Source organism: Pinus tabuliformis, chromosome 2_1, assembly GCF_031772625.1.
Source record: "Pinus tabuliformis cultivar Carrire ecotype Pingquan chromosome 2_1, CPIR1, whole genome shotgun sequence".
In the NCBI taxonomy this organism is placed as follows: Eukaryota; Viridiplantae; Streptophyta; class Pinopsida; order Pinales; family Pinaceae; genus Pinus; species Pinus tabuliformis.
The window spans coordinates 280386379-280393001 of record NC_142299.1 but is presented as its reverse complement, the minus strand read 5'-3'; positions in this window follow the sequence as shown (position 1 = coordinate 280393001).

The following is a 6623-nucleotide window of genomic DNA, read 5'->3' as shown; positions in this document are numbered from 1 at the left end:
GCTCCCCATAACCCATAGCAGAATGGGGTTGCTGAGCAGAAGAACAGAACAATTGTGGGTGTTGCACGGGCGATGTTGCATGATCATGGCCTACCCCTTCACTTGTGGGTGGAAGCATGCAATACATCAGTTTATGTGCAGAACCGTTGTCCTCACAAGATACTTGGCATGAGTACACTCGAGGAGGCTTATTCTGGTAAGAAGCCTGATCTTTCTCATTTGAGGATTTTTGGTGCTAATGTTTACATGCATGTGACAAAGGATGCCAGGAAGAATTTGGCTCCGACCGTAGAGGTTGGGATATTTGTGGGGTACACTGATACGCCCCACAACTATCTTGTGTATTTTCCAGACAGTGGTAAAACTGTTGTGCGATGGGATATAAAATTTCAGGAGGAGAAAGCCAAGAAGTGTTCGATTGAGAGGGAGCTACACTTGCATGCAGATGAGGAGCTATTAGTTCCTAAGGATGAGATTTAGGATGTGGATCAGCCACAGGACGAGATTCATGGAGTGGAAGAGACCACTCATGCAGTGCCAACCATCAGAGGGTGAAAGTGCTTGACAGAAGCTAAGCGACTGGCTCAAGATTCAGAGAAAGTTGTAGGACCACCTACAGTCCAACGCAGGCAGAGACAGTCACCTGATCGGTACATTGGATACATGGCTCTTATGAGCAAGTGTGTTGTGATTGAGCCATCCTCTTTCGAGGAAGCTGTGGAGGATCCCGCATGGGTAGACGCCATGGTGAAAGAGTATGATTCTATTTTCAGAAACAGTGCATGGGAGATTGTTCCTAGACCAGAAGGGAAATCAGTGGTGGGTTCGAGATGGATCTACAAAGTTAAGCAGGCAGCTGACGGGAGTGTGGAGAAGTACAAGGCAAGATTTGTTGCCCGAGGCTTTTCACAGATAGAGGGGATCGATTATGAGGAGACCTTTGCATCTGTTGCAAGGTATTCTTCCATACGGACAATTCTTGCTCTCTCAGCGCAGATGGGGTGGCACATTCATTAGATGGATGTGAAGACTGCGTTCCTCATCGGAGTCATTGAGGAGGAGGTGTACATTGATCAGGCCGAAGGTTTTGAGATCTTCAGCAGCGAGTCGCATGTGTGTAGGCTCACGTATTGTGTAGAAAAAGATGGACTTCTATTTTCTGGTTCTGGTACGTAAGCTCTCTTGGAGCACTTTAGTTTGAGCTACAAATGTGGCATATGCAGCTGTCAGAAGGAAATACGATTTCTTTGTGGGTCAGTTGAGTTGTTGCATGTATGACTTCAGTTAGAACTCAAGCAGTTGAGTTTGGTGGAGTTGATTGTGGAGTTGATGGAGTTGTGTTCAGTTTGACTTGGTTAAACTAGTTGTAATTAGTCTAACTGCAAATAGAATAATGATGAGTTGTTAAACTAATTATTAACTCATAAATCAACCAAAGAATACATTAGTTAACTCAGTTGCATGTCAGTGCATGTACAGTTCAAACGGGACAGGTGTTAGAGGATGAGATTGCTATCAGTTGTGACTATAGTTGTGCATGAGGATTTGCACAAGAAATTTATTGAGTATGCCAATTAGTATTGCGTTGATTTTCCCAGTAGAATAGCCTGTGCTCACGTGGTTTCCAGTGTGAGTGATTCTCAGCAGGTTTATTCAATAGAGGTAGGCAAAGCAGTGGAGAAGATTTGAACTTGTGACTTGTTTGAGTCTGAAATGGTTTGTGTGTAACAGGTGGAGATAGTGCTGGATACTTGTGAGGAGTATTGACTATGTAATGTTACATGTTCTCAATCATTAATATACAAATAGTGTGTGGTTTTCAGCTGTAAGATTTCCCCGCGTTACATACTGTGTTAATGTGTGCATGCTATTGATGTTTTATTGTTATTGATGCTGCTAAATTGATGATCAACGAAGAGGAGCTTACGTATTGTGTATGTATTCCACAATAGTACATGATCAGGATAATCTCTGTTGAATATTTGTTTATTATTCAAAATTTCTACATATCTTCCAAAAAGCTATGCAAACAAGAAACCTTTTCATAAACTAGAAAAGAAGAATTAATGAATTAACTGCCTACATTATGCATGAGGAAAGTTGCTGAAAGGAATGAAAAAATGGATGAGATCAATTGCAGAAATGGAGATGCAAAAGATGACAATGGAAATCTACCTTGCAAAACTAACCAAATACTAATTTAAAGACAACAAACTCCAAATCTCATAAAAGAACTAGAAATCTGTGTTTTTAGAGCTTCTTAAGGGTTCCTTCCTCAAGTCATGATCCCAAAGGAAGGAAGTGAGGCCGAGACACCTAATGACAACCTTATGGTGATCTTTTTATCCATGCTAACCTGCTATTTAAGTAAGGCACAAATGGAAGTAAACTAATAAGCAACCAATCTAATCAACACTACTTGTAATGGAAATGCATCTAAAAAGAAAATTAACAATGAAGCTATGAAACTACACTAAACATACATATACAAGAAATAGGAGCCTTGGCTACTAGGGTTGGGCCCTAACCCAAGAGCTTCATCCCTTTGAGTTAACTTAGTGCTGGCTCAAAACAAAACTCATTCTTATTACCAAAACATCAAATTAAATCAATAGAACTTTCACAAGTATTGCAACTCGAAAATAACTTAGATTTTTACAATAAAAATCTGAATGCTACTGAAGTCCTAGGCCTCTCTACATATACAACTGAATTCCCCAACAAATTCCTTAAAATTAGGGAGGCTAGGCTCCCAAACTCGAGATAAACTAGTGCTTTGTCTCTCACTTCCTAGGCTGCCTTCTAATCCTCATGATTTCGATGTTTGCACTCCGAGCTGATGTGATGAATGGAGGAATATTCAAATGGAAGAGTAGTAAGTGAGGAGGATTTACCTCCTACAATCCCTATCCCTTGTCCCATTCGTGTTTTGACCTTAGTCTTTGCCAAAATTCCTTGATTTTTTGCTTTAATCCTGCATTCAATGCATATTAGTCCACTAAGCATAATATCCGACTCTAACTCGGCTCATAAACAAGATATAATAAAAAATATGTAATAAGTTATGAGAAAAGTTGGTTTGACTAAGCTAGGAGGTGAATTAAGGCCCATATAATTACCCAATGATGAGGCTCATCAACAATCATTTCTCACAAGCCTGCACAGTTCTCTTGGGTTATTGTTGTCTGGAGTATCGGTTGGAGGATTTAGTGGTCGAGCTACTAGGATTGCATTTGGAGGGAGATTGTGGGGAGATTGCTAGTATTTTGGAGTAGTAATTCATTATTTTCTGCTACAGGTGAAGCGTTCTAGTATTTGAAGAGGGCCAAGTTATTTGGGTCGAATTTGGAGGGTCAAAACCAAGGAAAACCCTTTCTGGGTTTTTCTGGGTTTTTCTGGGTTTTTGACAAGGATCACATCATATTTATAGAATTTTCTTGGTAGTTTTGAGGGGTCAAATTAGGGTCCCAAGTCAGCTAGCAGTGTAGAAAAACTCGACCAAGATAGATTTTTGGAGGGATAAACTATTGCAGGAGTTGGACATTGGGAGATTGATCAGCTGGGGTTTGTAGCCTGCCTTGAGCAAGCCCAGGTGCAGTCCTTCCAATTTTATTTTGTTCAAGCAATTTATTTATAATGAAATTGGCCATTTTGGGTGTTCCGGAGCATTTTTCTTCTCATGGGTGTTTGTTGAAATTTATTGTGTTGTTATTTTTGTGCATGTCTTTGATTATCTCTATAAAGTTTCTATTTGGAATATTACAATGGTATCAAAGCATGATCTTGGCCATTTGTGGGAGAGCTACCAAAATCATGGAGATGTTGGCCATGCATGCATAGTGACTAGTGAATTTATGGGCACTCCAATGATAGAGAAAGGGAAGAGTACGTAAGGGATCATGGAGAAGTTGATGAGGAAAAACCAACAATTGAGGAGATAAAACAAATAGTTCCTAGAGAGGATGAAACAAATGGTGGGGATGTTGAGTCATACCCGACAGAGAAGCCATGTGCATGCACACAAAACCTAGTAGTACAACATCATACATATGGCCAATTTGGTTGACCTACCATGCCTCATTTTTTGGAGGAGCCAGAGGAGAAGCATGGATCAAGGACTAGATCATCATGTAGACGTAGGCAGTTAGAGGGTGATACCAGGGGGCATTTATGTTGGTGGAGACCGGGATTTAGATGTCAGAAGCTCGAGGAGGAGGTTGAGAAGGAGGACACGCAAGATGGTGAGGGGCACATCGATATACCCAGTGTGGCACAAGAGTCACCATTGTTGGAGACCTCTTTGATAGCACCAGTTGACACCTTGATGGAGAGAGTGGAGCATACACCCATAGAGCCATCTGATGATGTGGTATTCATCATTGATGAGGTTTCATCCATTGTTGAAGTATCCATTGATGAGGTGTCCAGGACCATGTCCAAATTTTCAGGTGATGGAAACCTACAATAGATTAGGTAGGTGTTGGGAGATATATCCATTAATGAGGTGCTAATGCACATAGAGGTACCCAGGGCTGTGGCAAAGTTCTCAAATGATAGCTACCCATAGCAGCATGGAGAGAACCTTGAGGAGCATGAGCTAGATGAGGATGTTATACTCGATGAGCTACTTGTGGAGGGAAAAATCGGGACTCCAGTTCAACCCATGGTAGAGGAGGATGGGAAGTCATCTTTTTCACCTGCCATTGATGGAGAGAAGATAGATGGGCAGGCAGCTAACAAAGCTGCAATACTTTCAGTCAGTAGGTCTCTTTAGAATTACATAGAGGGGGCCTGTAGCAATATCAAGTTGCCTTTGCATGTTGGAGGGAGAGTGCCTGAGTTACCTAGACATATTTTATATGTTGACTGAACCAGTGAGACGAGGAAACATGATTTGCATAGGGAAAAACACTCGCATGATGGATTTGTTATGTACTTGTGGTTTCTTGCATCTGATCCCTCTCATGGGGTTGGGTGGAAAGAAGTATTGAGATAGTACTTGGTGGAGCTAGCTAGTGTTGAAAATAGCAACAAGAAATGCTAAAAATAGCATTCCTATAAATAAAATTTTGAGATACATTCCAATTTTAGTTAGTCCCTGAACTAAAATTGAGAATTAAAATTCGAATTTGATCTTAGCAGCTGTTTGAAAAATAATTAATTAATTCATCTTGATTTAGTTAGTTGGAGAAAATTAAACATGAAGTCTATGTGAAGACATGCAATAGTTATCCCTTTGATTGAGGAAGTTATCCCTTAATTAAGGAGATTAGGATGAGTTGTAATTAGTTAGCTTAGTTAACTGAGTTAAGTCCAGTTAGATTAGTTCCAACAGTTTGTGGAACTGATTGTGAGTTTAGTTAGTTAATGCATGCATGCATGTAACTAGTGTATTTCAAATAACTGAATATTCTCTCATAAATAACTCATGCATGTCAGCTCAGTCAGAGACCCAGTTGAGATCAAAGGATGGGACAGTGTACTATTAGTTGTAGGAATATTCCCTTGAGGATATCTCTTGCATGTAGAAGGAATTCATTCCTTGAGGATTGCGCAGTTATTTTTAAGTTTGAGTGAGTTGTGTGAGAGGTGAATTCACACAGGTGGTAGCCAAAGAACCGAGGAGAAACTGCGCAAGGAAATAGGAGGCTTGGAGAACTAAAGGAAGGAAAATGTTGTGTCTATTTAGTCTATGAGAAGCGTTGAGGGATTGTACTGAGATCTGGATAGCTTGTGAGCTAAAGCTTTGTGTAATCTAGAGATCTTTCCACTTGTATGATAATACAAATAGCGGGGTTTTTAGCTGAGGCTTTCCCTAGAGTATTCTTTTGTGTTCATGTGTGATTGATTTCTCATTCCCTGTTATATGTGTTCTATTTGATCTTGCTCAAAATTGATTAAGCTTCTGCAAGTTTGTTTGTAGAAGTAGATTAAGTATTTTGCTTTAGTACATTACATAATCAATTTAATCTACAGTGAGAAATTCGACAGCTAGGTTCTTGCTGACATCCATGGTCAGGAGCATAGTTTGGTAGGGGCTATGGTTTGCTAGAGGGGCTTGAGGGCTCGATCATCATTGTGATTTAGGTGGGTCTCCCCATCACTTCATGATTTGGGTTAGTCATGGTACTAGGAAGATGGTGGATCCGATGATCGGACTCACCCCCATTTTCATATTCCCATCATAGTTCTAGACAACAACAGTGATAGGTTAGGCTGACAGGGGAGCCAACAGAGTCTGTGAGTCATCTTGGCATGTTGGTCATGCATGGGGTCATTGGATGATTAATGTACCCAGGAAAGAGGTTTTCAAAGGAGGTGGCATCAGCAATCCACTGGATAGTTCCTCGTATGGAGAGGAGGATTTCCCATGGATATATGGGGCACTTTGGTCATCGAGAAGCAACACCCTAGTGACACCACCACACACACATAGAATCATTTTCCTATTAGATCTCTTAAGGAGGATTAGGAGGGGAGGTCCTCTCATCCGAGAGTATGGAGATGAGAGGGTGGATATGGTGGTACTAACAAGATGTGGGTTGATACTTATATACATAGCTTTAGACCATGTCAGCCAGGGGTGTATAGGGGCATGTTGTGTTGCACAACGATATGCAGTG